Genomic DNA, 13,653 nt, shown 5'->3' with positions numbered 1-13,653 from the left:
GGCAGCAAATCCTATTCCTTTCGGCCTATCTGTGGTTGGGCAATCAAAACAGCCCTTCCAAGGGCAAATGTGGTAAACGGACTCTTCAAAGAGCCTCTGTATGCAAAGTTGGAGCCGGACCCTCGTAGGGAGCGGGGGAAGGCACTGAGCAAGGAACAAACAGGGAACAGGCAGTATGTGCACACAAACAACACCCAACAGCTCAAGGCCAAACAGACTCAACAACAGGAAATAAAGAGACCAGGGCAAGAAAAACAAGCTTGCACCTGCAAGACTCGGAGGCAACCTCAAGGCCATATCCGCAACCAGCGATGGTTGGCAACGGGTGGCTGGGGGCGAGCCAGAGCAAACGCTTCGTGATGGACAGAGCTGTTGCTAGGCTAGTGGCTGGAGGGCGGCGAGTGAGTGTGCTACATGGCAAAGCCTCGATACGCCATTCCCCGAGAAAACCCCGCCCCCGGGCAACGAAGGGGATAAGAGACGAACAAGGCAAAAGGGGGGGCTCCCTCCCGCTCGCTCCCTCTCACTCTCTCTCTCTTGCTCTCTCTCTCTCTCTCTTTCAACTATGTAACCGCTGATAGCAAATAAACGGCAACCAAGCTTTGAACCTCTGGCTGACTCTTCCAGGTATGAACGCACGGGCCACGTCCGGAGACATCCGAAGACCCAGAGAGGGTAAGAACCCGAGAGTTGCCCCCGAAACCACAGAGAGCAACGAACCCTCTGATACCATGCCATGTTATCGGGACCTGTGAGGACGGCCACTCCTTCAGTTACTGGACCCAGCTAAGGAAAACAGGCCCTGGGGGCCCCTGCCCAGGTTTGCAGAGCAGCTCTCAAACAGCAAGGTGGAATAAAAGAAAATGCGTATGAAGGGATTGCTTTCCCTTCTGTGTAGTCTATGCACTTGGATCTGTGACCTTTGACATTTCATCTCTGCCCCACCCCAGGCACTACAGCCGTTATGTACATAACTTTAATAAGGCATATTATAAATTACTCATTCATTATTAATAATGACTAGACTCGAAGCACATTATGTGCTCAACAGACACCACTGACTGATCTCATTTTGGGATTGGCCTGCTGCTGCAGCTGTTTAAAACAATAATAATAATAATAATGGTATTTGTTAAGCACTTGCTACGTGCCAAGCACTATTCTAAGCGCTGGAGTAGATACGAGATAATCAGGTTGAACACAGCCCTTGTCCCACATATGGCTCACGGTCTTAAACTCCATTTCACAGATGAGGGAACTGAGGCCCAGAGAAGTTAAGTGATTGTCCAAGGTCACACAGCAGACAAATGGCAGAGCTAGGATTAGAACCGATGACCCTCTAACTCCCAGGCCCATGCTCTATCCACTAAACCATGCTGCTTCTCTCAGTGCCTCTCCTCAGGGATCCTCACAGCCTATTCCCAGCCCCCCTGGCTCCACCTCACTTTCCCCCTTCACATCCGACAGGCCACAGCTCTCCCCATCTTCAGAGCCCTTTGAAAACCTCATTTCCTCCAGGAAGCCTTCCCTGACTAAAGAAGACTAGCAGAGTCAGCGCGTTGTGCCCTGCCAATGGGCATCCTCTCTCGGCACCCCCACAGGCAACTGAAGAGAAGTTTAAGGTCCCTGTATTGCCAAGTACTCTGTCCCACCACTCTCCTCCCTGCCTGCTCCAAAGAAGCAGTCAGTGCAATTGCCACCCGGCCTCTCTAGAGACCACCGGAAGCTGGCCCAGGCCGCTGGCAGAAACCTGCCCAAGACCCCTGCCCCAAGAACCGGGGTGCTTCACTGCTCAGAGCTGCGCACACCCAACGGGTGGGTTTCGGTCAGAGATTCCCCAGCGGAACAGAAATCCTAGAACAGGCAGCGCCCAGGGCAGGCTCACTCCAGCAGACCGCGGCTCGGGTGACCTTTGACAACGTGTCTGAGGGGACACCCCTCCTTGGCAATCAATCAATCAATGGTATTTATTGAGCACTTACTGTGCGCAGAGCACTGTATTAAGCTCTTGGAAGAGGACAATATGACAGGGTTGGTAGACGGATTCCCTGCCCACCAGGACCTTACAGTCTATCTTACGGATATGTACCTGAGTGCTGTGGGCCTGGGGTGAATACCAAGTGCTAAAGGGTACAGATACAAGTGCGAAGGCCACGCAGGAGGGAGGGGAAGTTGTCTTAACAGAAAAAGAGGCTTAACGGGGGAAGGCTTCTTGGAGAAGATGTGATCTGCATAATGATAATAGTAATAATAATGCTGATAATACTAATTACTTAGAAGATGAATGTGCATGGAAAGTTTCAGCAAAATTGGTGGCACTGGGTCACAAAAGCATGAAAACTCTCTAGCAGTCATGATTAAAGACGGAAGACCTTTGTATAAATATTAAAGAGCCCCACGTCGATCACTCAATCGCAAGATAACTCTTCTGAGGGGGCCACTGTCCTTACAGATATGAAGATATTTCTTTCATCATTGATTACAAACTTGTTTGTTTTTTTTAGCGTAGTCCAGTTTTCTCTTAATATGCACATCAAAGCTCCAGCTGGAATTTCAGCCTTCTGATCCAACGCCCACCATCAAAGCTACACTCAGTTCTGCCGCAATAACTCCTAATTTCACTAGGTATTTCGACACAACTGCTACCTCAGTTTTCTCCTCTGTAAAATGGGGATCCACAATCTGCTCTCCCTGCTTTGAATGAGAGGGACAGGGACTGTGTCTGATTGGTTACCTTGTATCTATCTACCCCAGTGCTTGGCCAAGAGCAGCATGAAACAGCATGGCTTGGTGGCTAGAGCTTGGGCCTGGGAGTCAGCTGGGAGTCATAAGGTCATGGGTTCTAATCCCAGCTACACCACTTTTCTGCTGTGTGGCCTTGGGCAAGTCAATTCACTTCTCTGTGCCTCAGTTCACTCAGCTGTAAAATGGGGATTAAGATTGTGAGCTCCATGAAGTAAAGGGACTGTGTCCAACCTGATTTGCTCGTATCCACCCCAGAGCTTAGTACAGTGGCTTACAGTATAGTAAGTGCTTAACAAATGCCACAATTATTACTCTATATATGCCCTTCTACTCCGCTCTTTCCCCTATCTCTAATTAACGTCCGTTTCTTCATTAAGATGATAATAATAATAATGGCATTTAGTAAGCACTTACTAAGTGCAAAGCACTGTTCTAAGCGCTGGAGAGGTTACAAAGAGATCAGGTTGTCCCATGGGGGACTCACAGTCTTAATACCCATTTTACAGATGAGGGAACTGAGGCTCAGAGAAGTTTGGTGACTTGCCCCAAGTCACACAGCTGACAATTGGCAGAGCCAGCATTCGAACCCATGACCCCTGGCCCTGGTTCCCCTCTGCCTCCCGGCTCTGGTGCCCCTCAGCCTCCTGACCCTGGTCCCCTGTATCCTGGCCCAGGTACCCCTCTGTCTCCTGGCCCTGGTCCCCCTCTGCCTCCAGGCCCTGGTACCCCTCTGCATCCCTGCCCTTGTTCCCCCGTCTTCTAGCCCTGTTCCCACTTTGCCTTCTGGCCCAGGTACTCCTCTGTCTCCGGGCCCTGGTCAGACTTCTCCCGGCCCTGGTCAGCCCTCACCCGGCCTAGGTACCCCTCTGGCTTCCGACCCCTGTTCCCATGTCTCCTGGCCCAGGTACCCCTCTGCCTCCCTGCCCTGGTCCACCTGTCTTCCAGCCCAGATACCCCACCCCCTGCCTCCCGGCCCTGGTCTTCCTCTGATTCCTGGCCCTGATCCCCCTCAGCCTCTCGGCTCTGGTCCCACTGTGCCTCCTGGTCCTGGTCTTTCTTTACCCTCAGGCCCTTGGGGCCCTCTCCATTCCGGCCCTGGGGCCCCTATGCCTCGCGGCCCTGGTCCCCGTCTCCAGGCCCAGGTACCCCCTGCTTATCGGCCCTGATCCCCCTCTGCCTCCCAGCCGAGGAACCCCTCTGCCTCCTGTCCCAGGTCAACCCTCTGCCTCTTGGCCCAGGAACCCTTCAGCCTCCTGGCCCTGGTGCCCCTCTGCTTCTGTGCCCTGTTCCCCCTGTGCCTGCTAGCCCTGGTCCCCCTGTGCCTTCCAGCCCTGGTCTCCCTCTACCTCCAGGCCCTGGCTGCTCTCTCGGTCCCGGTCCTGGGTCCCCTCTACCTCCGGCCCTGGTCCCCGTTTCCCAGTCCAGGTACTCCTCTGTCTCCCTGCCCTGGTCCCCCCCGTCTCTTGGCCCTGGTCCCCCTCTGCCTCTAGGCCCTGGTCCCCCTTACTGCCGGCCCAGGTACCTCTCTGCCTCCCGACCGTGAACCCCGTCTCCCGGCCCAGGTATCCCTCTGCCTCCTGGCCCTGGTCCAGTTCTGCCTCGCTGCCCCGGTGCACCTCTACCTCTAGGGCCTGATCCCTCTCCTTCACAGCCCTGGCTCCCCTCTACCAACAGGCCCTCGTCCCCATGACCTCGGGCCCAGGTACCCCCCTATCTCCCGGCCCTGGTCCCTTTGCTTCTCAGTCCAGGTACCCCTCAGCCTCCCAGCCATGGTCCCCTAATGTGTCCCTGCCCTGGTCCTTCCCGCCTCTCAGCCCTGGTCCTCCTCTGCCTCTCGGCCATGGTCCTCCTCTGCCACTCGGCCCTGGTCCCTCTGTCTATAGGCCCAGGTACCCCTCTACTTCCTGGCCCTCGTTCCCCTGTCACCCGGCCTTGGTCCGCCTGACTGCAGGCCCAGGTACCCTTCTGCCTCCTGGCCTTGGTCATCATCATCATCATCAATCGTATTTATTGAGCGCTTACTGTGTGCAGAGCACTGTACTAAGCGTTTGGGAAGTACAAGTTGGCAAAATATAGAGATAGTCCCTACCCAACAGTGGGCTCACAGTCTAAAAGGGGGAGACAGAGAACAAAACCAACATACTAACAAAATAAAATAAATACAATAGATATGTACAAGTAAAATAAATAAATAAATAGAGTAATAAATATGTACAAACATATAAACATATATACAGGTGCTGTGGGGAAGGGAAGGAGGTAAGGTGGGGGGGATGGAGAGGGGGACGAGGGGGAGAGGAAGGAAGGGGTTCAGTCTGGGAAGGCCTCCTGGAGTAGGTGAGCTCTCAGTAGGGCCTTGAAGGGAGGAAGAGAGCTAGCTTGGCGGGTGGGCAGAGGGAGGGCATTCCAGGCCTGGGGGATGACGTGGGCCGGGGGTCGATGGCGGGACAGGCGAGAACGAGGTACGGTGAGGAGATTAGCGGCAGAGGAGCGGAGGGGGCGGGGTGGGCTGTAGAAGGAGAGAAGGGAGGTGAGGTAGGAGGGGGTGAGGTGATGGAGAGCCTTGAAGGCGAGGGTGAGGAGTTTCTGCTTGATGCGTAGGCTGAGTAGTAGCCACTGGAAATTTTTGAGTAGGGGAGAAACATGCCCAGAGCGTTTCTGGACAAAGACAATCCGGGAAGCGGCGTGAAGTATGGATCAGAGTGGTGAGAGACAGGAGGATGGGAGATCGGAGAGGAGGCTGATACACTAATCCAGACGGGATAGGATGAGAGCTTGAAAGAGCAGGGTAGCGGTTTGGATGGAGAGGAAAGGGCGGATCTTGGCAATGTTGTGGAGCTGAGACCGGCAGGTTTTGTTGACGGCTTGGATGTGAGGGGTGAACGAAACAGCGGAGTCGAGGATGACACCAAGGTTGCGGGCTTGTGAGACGGGAAGGATGGTAGTGCCGTCAACAGTGATGAGAATGTCAGGAAGAGGGCAGCGTTTGGGAGGGAAGACAAGGAGTTCAGTCTTGGACATGTTGAGTTTTAGGTGGCGGGCAGACACCCAGATGGAGGTGGCCTGAAGGCAGGAGGAAATGCGAGCCTGAAGGGAGGGAGAGAGAGCAGGGGCAGAGATGTATATTTGGGTGTCATCAGCGTAGAGATGATAGTTGAAGCCGTGGGAGAGATTGAGGTCACCAAGGGAGTGAGTGTAAATCGAGAACAGAAGGGGACCAAGAACTGAACCTTGAGGAACCCCTACAGTAAGGGGATGGGAGGGGGAGGAGGAGCCTACAAAAGAGACTGAGAATGAACGACCGGAGAAATAAGAGGAGAACCAGGAGAGGACGGACTCTGTGAAGCCAAGGTTGGATAGCGTGTTGAGCAGAAGGGGGTGGTCCACAGTGTTGAAGGCAGCTGAGAGGTCGAGGAGGATTAGGATAGAGTATGAGCCGTTGGATTTGGCAAGCAGGAGGTCATTGGTGACTTTTGAGAGGGCAGTTTCTGTGGAATGTAGGGGACGGAAGGCAGATTGGAGAGGGTCGAGGAGAGAGTTGGTGTTGAGGAATTTGAGGCAGCGTGTGTAGACGACTCGTTCAAGGTCCCTCTCTCGTTTCCAGCCCTGGGTCCCCTATACCTTCCGGTCATGGTCTCCCTGTCTCCCGGCCCGGGCACCACTCTACCTCCTGGCCTTGGTCCCCCTGTTTCCCGGTGCAGGTATACCTCTGCCTCCTGGCCCTGGCCCACCCTCTGCCTCTCCGCCCTGGTCCCTATCTGACTCTTGGCTCTGGTCTCCTTGTCCCCTGGCCCTGGTTCTCCTCTGCCTCCAGGCCCTGATCCCCAACTGTCTCCCAGCACTGGCCCCTCTGTTCCTCCTGGTCCTGATCTCCCTCTACCTTCAGGCCCTTGGATCTCTCTCCATCCTGGCCCTGGGTACCCTCTACCTCACGGCCCTGGTCCCCCTGTCTCTCAGCCCAGGTACCCCTCTGCCTCCCGGCCCCGGCCCCCATCTGCCTCCCGGCCCAGGTCCGCCTCAGCCTCCATATCCTGGTTCACTCTTCTTATCGGCCCTGAGCCCCTCATCGCCTCCCGGCCCAGAAACTCCTCAGCCTCCTGGCCCTGGTGCCCCTCTGCCTCTGTGCCGTGGTCCCCCTCAGACTCCCAGCCCTGGTCCCCTTGCTCTTGCCAGCATTGGTCACCCTCTACCTCCAGGCCCTGGCCGCTCTCTCGGTCCCGGCCCTGTGTCCCCACTACATACCAGTCTTGGTCCCCCTGTTTCCCAGTACAGGAATCCTGGCCCTGGTCCCCCTCTGCCTGCCAGCCCTGGTCGGCCTTCTCTTGGCCCAGTTATCCCTCTACTTTCCGGCCCCGGTCCCCATGTCTCCCGGCCTAGGTACCCGTCTGCCTCCCAGCCCAGGTACCCCTCTGACTCCCGGCCCTAGTCCCCCTGTCTCTCGGCCCTGATCCCCCTCTGCCACTCGGCCCTGGTCCGCCTGACTGCAGGCCCAGGTAACCCTTTGCCTCCCCACACTGGTGCCCCTGTACCTCCTGGGCCTGGTCCCACTCCTTCACTGCCCTGGTTCCCCTCTACCAACCGGCCCTGGTCCCCATGACCTCAGGCCCAGGTACCCCACTACCTTCCTGTCATGCCCCCTTTGTTTCCCGCCCCAGGTACCCCTCAGTCATCCAGCCCTGGTCACCCTCTGACTCCCATTCCAGGTCCCACTCTGCCTCCCAGTCCTGGTCCCCCTCTGTGTCCCTGCCCTGGTCCCTCCCACCTCTCAGGCCTGGTCCTCCCCCACCTCACGGCCATGGTCCCCCTCTGCCTCTCGGCCCTGGTCCCCCTGTCTACCCCTCTACCTCCCGTCCCTCCTCCCCCTGTCGCCCGGCCTTGGTCCCCTCCCATCTCTTGGCCTTGGTCTCCCTCTGCTGCTCGGTCCTGGTCCCCCTGACTGTCAGCCCTGGTACCCCTCTGCCTCCTGGCCCTGGTCCCCCTCTGCCTCCTTGACCTGGTACCCCTCTGGTACCCCTCTGCCTGCCGGCCTGATCCTCGTTTCCTTGTTCTGGTCCCCCTTAGCCTCCGGGCCCTGGTCCCCCTGTTCTGCCAGACCTGATCTCCCTCTACCTTCTGGCCCTGGTTCCCCTGTCACCTGGCCCAGGTACCTCTCTGCCTCCCTGCTCTGGTCCCCCCTCCCTCCTAGCCATTGGCAAAGGGTCTCTCACCGTCCCGGCCATGGGTCGCCCTGTTCTGCCAGCCCTGGTTTCTCTCTAACTCCAAGCCCTGGCCCCTTTCTCCGTCCCGGCCCTGGGACACTCTACCTCCCGGCCCAGGTTCCCCTGTCTCCCTGCCCAGGTACTCCTCTGCCTCCTAGCCCTGGCCTCTCTCTGCCTCCTGACCCTGTTCCCCCTTCTCTGGGTCCCGGTACCCCTCTGCCTCCTGGCCCTGGTCACTCTCTGCCTCCAGGCCCTTGTTCCCCCCACCTCTCTGCCACTCAGCCCTGGTCCCCAATCTCCCAGCTCAGGTAACCCTCTGCCTCCTGGCCCTGCTCCCCGCTGCCACCCTGCCCTGCTATGGTTTACGTCTACCTCTAGTCCCTTGGGTCTCTCTCTGTCCCAGCCCTGGGACCCCTCTACCTACCGACCCTGGTCCTGCTGTCTCCCGGCTCAGGTCCCCCTGTGGTTCCCAGTACTGGCCCCTGCCTGCCTTCCAGCCCTTCTCTGATCCCCCTCTGCCCCCTGGCCATGGTCCCCCTATGCCACCCTGCCCCGGTGCCCCCCGTCTCTCAGCCCTGGTATCCCTCTGCCACCCAGCCCAGGTATCCCTATGCCCCCGGGGCCTGGTCCACCCCTACCACCCTTCCCTGATCCCCCTCTGCCTCTCGGCTCTGGTCCTCTGTCCCTCCCGGCCCTGGTCCCTCTCTGCCTCCCAGCCCTGGTCCCTCTGTGCCACCCAGGCCAGGTCCCCTTGTCTTCCAGCCCAGGTACCCCTGTGACTCCCTGCCCTGGTCCTCCTGTCTTTCAGCCCAGGTACCCCTCTGCCTCCTGGCCCTGGTCCCCCTCTCCCTCCCGGCCCTGGTCCCCCTCTGCTTCCCAGCCCTTGTCTCCTTCTACCTCCAGGCCCTTGGGTCTCTCTCCATCCTGGCCCTGGGTCCCCTCTACCTCCCGGGCCTGGTCCCTTGGTCTCCCGGCTCAGGTACCACTCTGCCTCCCAGCCCTGTTCTCTCTCTACCTCCAGGGCCTTGGCTGTCTCTCCGTCACGGCCCTGGGTCTCCTCTACTTTCCGGCCCTGGTCCCCTACTCTCCCGGCCCAGGTACCCCATGCCTCCTGGCCCTAATCCCCCTCTGCCTCCCGGCCCTGGTCCATCTCCTGGCCCAGGTGCCCCTCTGCCTCATGGCCCTGGTCCCCCTCCGCTGCCCTGCCATGGTCGAACTCTGCCTTCCGGCCCTAGTCACCTTTGTAATTCCAGGCCCTTGGGTCTCTCTCCGACCTGGCCCTGGGTCCTCTATACTTCCTGGCCCTGGTCCCCTCTACCTCCCGGCCCTGGTCCCCTTGTCTTCTTGCACAGGTACCCTTCTTCCTCTTGGCCAGGGTACCCCTATCCCACCTGGCCCTGGTCCTCCTCTGCCTCCCGGCCCCCGTCCCTCTGTGCCTCCCAGACGTGTTCTCTTTCTACACTTTGGCTCTCTCTCCGTCCCAGCCCTGGGTCTCCTCTACCTTCCGGCCCTGGTCCCCCTGTCTCCCGGCCCAGGTACCCCTCTGCCTACCTGCCTTGGTCACCATCTGCCTCCCGGCCCTGGTCCCCCTCTGCCTCCCGGCCCAGGTACCCCTATGCCGATTGGCCCAGGTACCCCTCCGCCTCCCGGCCCTGGTCCCCCACCTCCCGGACCAGGTAGCCTTCTGCTTCCCTGCCCTGGTAACTGTGCCTCCCAGCCTAGGTAGCCCTCTGTCTCCTGGCCCTGTTCCCCCTCTGCTGTCTGGCCCTGGGTCTCCTCTACCTCCCGGCCCTTGTCTCTTATCTCCTGGCCCAGCTACCCTTCTGCCTCCACGCCCTGGTTCGCCTATGCCGCCCTGCCCTGGTCCTCCTCTGCCTCCCGGCCCTGGTCTGCTTCTACCTCCAGGCCCTTGGGTCTCTCTCTGTCCCGAACCTGGGTCCCCTCTATCTCCCAGCCTTGGTCCCCCTGTCTCCCAAACCAGGTACCCCTCTAGCTCCAGCCCTGGTTCCTCTCTGCCTCCCGCCCTTGTCCCCCTCTGCCGCCCAGCCCTGGTCCCCCTCTGCCGTCTAGCCCTGGGACCCCTCTACCTCCCGGCCTTGGTCCCCTTGTCTCCTGGCCCAACTACCCTTCTGCTTCCTGGCCATGGTACGCCTCTGCCGCCCTGCCCTGGTCTCCCTCTGCCTACCGGCCCTTGTCCTTCTGTGTTTCCCGGCCCTGGTCTCCTACCTCCAGGCCCTTGGGTCTCTCTCCGTCCCAGACCTGGGTCCCCTCTACATCCCGGCCTTGGCCCCTCTGTCTCCCGAACCAGGTACCCCTCTACCTCCGGCCCTGGTTCCTCTCTGCCGCCCGGCCCTGGTCCCTCTGTGTCTCCTGGTCCTGGCCTCCCTCTACCTTCAGGCCCTTGGGTCTCTCTCAGTCCTAGAGCTGGGTCACCTCGTGGCCACCTCGTGGCCGTGGTCCCCCTGTCTCCTGTCCCAGATCCGACTCTGTCTCCACACCATGGTACCCCCTGCTTATTGGCCCTGATCCCTCTCTGCCTCCCGGCCCAGGAACCCCTCAGCCTCCTGGACCTGATGCCCCTCTGCCTCCAAGCCCTGGGTTCTCTCTCCGTCCCGACCCTCGCTTCCCTCTACCTCCAGGCACTGATCCAACTGTCTCCCGGCCCAGGTACCCCACTACCTCCCGACCCTGGCCCCCCTCTGCCTCACCACCCTGGTTCCCTTCTACCTCCCGTCCCTGGTCCCCCTCTGCCTGCCCTAGTCCCCCCCGCCTCTCGGAACTGGTTCCCCTCTGCCTCTGGCCCAGGTACCGCGTCACATCCTGGCCCTTTTTCCCCTCTGCATCCAGGCCCTCGTCTCCCTGTCTCTTGGCCCAGGTACCCCCTCTGCCTCTGAGCCTTGATTTCCCCCTCTGCCTCCCCATCCTGGTCCTCCTGTGCCTCCAGGCCCTGGTCCCCCTCTGCCTCCCTATCTTGGTTCCCCCCACCTCTCGGCCCTAGCCCCGCTGCTTCCTGGCCCAGGTCCCTCTGTGCCTCCTGGCCCTGGTCGCTCTGTGCCTCCCGGCCCTGGTAGCTCTGTGCCTCCCAGCCCAAATCTCCCTCTACGTCCAGGCCCTTGGGTCTCAATCCGTCCCGGGCTTGAGTGCCCTCTACCTCCAGGCTCTTGTTCAATCAACCAATCGCATTTATTAAGCACTTACTGTGTGCAGAGCACTGTACTAAGCGCTTGGGAAGTGAAAGTTGACAACATATAGAGACAGTCCCTACCCAATAGTGGGCTCACAGTCTAAAAGGTGGGCTCACATCGTTTCCTGCAGTCGAGCCTGTGTTTCAGAAAGGGCCAAGCCCGGGGCGGTGGGGGTGCGTATGCTAGAAGTGGAGACCACCCGCCACCGTCCTCGTCTCCCCTGTCCTGGTGGTCTGAACTGTCCCGCAGTGACTCTCCAAGAGAAGCCAGGTCAAAAGGTCCGAACAGATAAACCCACAGGAAGGGGTGGGCCAGGACCTCCTGCTTCAGGACCCCTCTTACAGATCCAGGGAACAGGAAGGCCTCCAAGAAATGAGATCCTGATGGCCCCAAGGGCAGAGGTCAAATCTGCTACCAGTGCCAGGCTGCCCAGGCCGTCCCTCTTACAGGTGACAACCCAGACCGCTTCAACTCAGAAGACAAAGGGGGCCTTTTGAAGTCGAATCTTTAATTGCTACGGGTTGGAAAGCCACTTTGGCACTTAGAGAAGACGAAGGGCCCCTGCAAAGGGCTGTTGGGTCACGACTTAGGGCTGCAGACTGAGACTTCCTCAAGGGAGGCAGGCCCTGGGACTGGGGAGGTTATGGGGGGGGCCGAAGAAAGGAAGGGGAGGCCCAGAGAGGTGCCACCGCCCAATCTCCTTCAGGGAACAATCTAGTGGGGAGCCAGACGAGGATTGAAATGAGCCACCCAGGAGCAGAGTGAAAGCAAACACAACCCCACTGGGAACTGAGAGGAAAATGGTCTTTTCTGGCCAGCACACTCCAAGCCACTTTCAGGAGAGGATGCAAACCGGCTAGAGTGCAATAGCCCGGATCAGAATCAGGAGATCAATGGGCTGCGGCAGCTCCCGGAGCCCTGCGGAAATCTGATCCGGAATACCACCAGTGAGGAATCCTCTTGGATACGAGAACCTCTGAGGCTCCCTTTTTTTCTAAAATGCAAATTCATGGAGGAGACTCGCCCTCTCTCCAGCTCATTGCATATCTGCCCCCTAACACACACTCACACACGCACGCACACACACTCTCCCGGGACACCTGTGAACATATTGGGCTCGGAGGGGGAAAACTTTTAAGACCATGCTCAATTCCCTCCGCTGGTTCTGTCAGGGAATAAGACGCCACTCCGCTCTGCTTAATTGCTGATAAATATTTCATCTTAAAAAGGGAACATTATACCTGGTCCTCCGCCCCTCCCAGAGTCCTCGGCTGCCCGGGCCCGAATCCTTGCCACGGGAGACAGGGGGCCAGAGTCTTCAGGGCATCGGCCTTCTGCAGCTTCGCTGCTCCACTCACATAGGAAGGATCCAGTTTCGCTCCAAGTGCCTCGGAGAGGAAGGAGGCCAAGCAGGAGAGGGTGTGGAGAAGGGGAGGAGGGGGCAGAGTGAAACTGGTTTGGCCCAGGCCTGGAGGGCCTCACCCACTACTCACTGTGCCTCCTGCCCTGCTGCTGCTGCTACTACTTTTTTTGAAAACTTTTTTGTTCATAATTATGAAAAATATGGAGAGACCCAAACCAACCACGTTTGGTCTAACTCCTTCCTATGCCCTTTCCTCCCGCCCCTCGAGATGGTGCTCGCTCTCACAACCGGCAGAGGCAGAAGAGGGTCGGAATGAAGACACCAAAGGCCACGAGAATGGGGAACATGAGGCTGCTGTTGTCAGAGGCGTAGGGGTTCGGGGTGCGGGGGCCCGACTGGACTCGGTTCTTTTTGGCCTACTTTTTGATGCTGGAGCCCTCTTCGTATTCCTCTTCGTCCTCCTCATCTTCCTTTTTCTCCAGGCCAGGGTGAGGCTGCAGCTTGGGCACCTCATCCACTGTCCCCGCCATGATGTATAAAGCACACACTTTGGGATTGTCATAGTACCCCTTGACAAACTCGATGTAGAGTTTCCCAGTGAAGGTGGACACCTCTCCCTGGATGCTCAGCTTCCCCTTCTTGATGCTGATGGGGATGATCTCGTCATGAGCCGTGCTGTGCCCGACTCTGCCAAAGATGTCCAAGTCCTTCACCACCACGTGGCCGTTCAGGCGCACGTCAAACACCTTCTGCTGCAACTGGGCAAAATACACCTCGGCGAACTTCAACACTAGCACTTAGTCGCCCTCCTCCTTGATGGGAACCTCGTAGCCAAAGGTCTCCTCGTTGTAGCTCTCCATCTGATAGAGGAATTGGTCCTCGGGGTTGGAGCGCAGGATGGGCAGATTCATACCGTAGTCCAAGGCTCGTCCGACGTGTCCCTCGAGCGGGTCCTTGCGGAAGTGTATACCGTGCACGTCCACATGCGCCTCACCGCCCGCGTTGACGGCCCACACCACGCTGTCCGACAGGACGCCCGACGACACGGGCACGAGCCCGGGGCCCCACAGCAGCGCCCACAGCAACACCCACCGGGCCCCGGCCCCACCGGGCCCCGGCCCCGCCGGACCCCGGCATGGCCGCCTCCTGCCGCTTCGGGCGC

At 58.9% G+C, this 13,653-nt stretch overlaps 1 pseudogene; it reads right to left on the bottom strand.

The window, feature by feature from the left end:
• Positions 1–12,768: 12,768 nt before the first annotated feature.
• LOC119922869 lies at positions 12,769–13,417 on the bottom strand (annotated as a pseudogene).
• Positions 13,418–13,653: the final 236 nt, after the last annotated feature.

The sequence above is a fragment of the Tachyglossus aculeatus genome, unplaced genomic scaffold, assembly GCF_015852505.1.
Source record: "Tachyglossus aculeatus isolate mTacAcu1 unplaced genomic scaffold, mTacAcu1.pri scaffold_129_arrow_ctg1, whole genome shotgun sequence".
Lineage (NCBI taxonomy): Eukaryota > Metazoa > Chordata > Mammalia > Monotremata > Tachyglossidae > Tachyglossus > Tachyglossus aculeatus.
The sequence above is the reverse complement of the archived record's forward strand: the minus strand, read 5'-3'. Positions and strand labels throughout refer to the sequence as shown.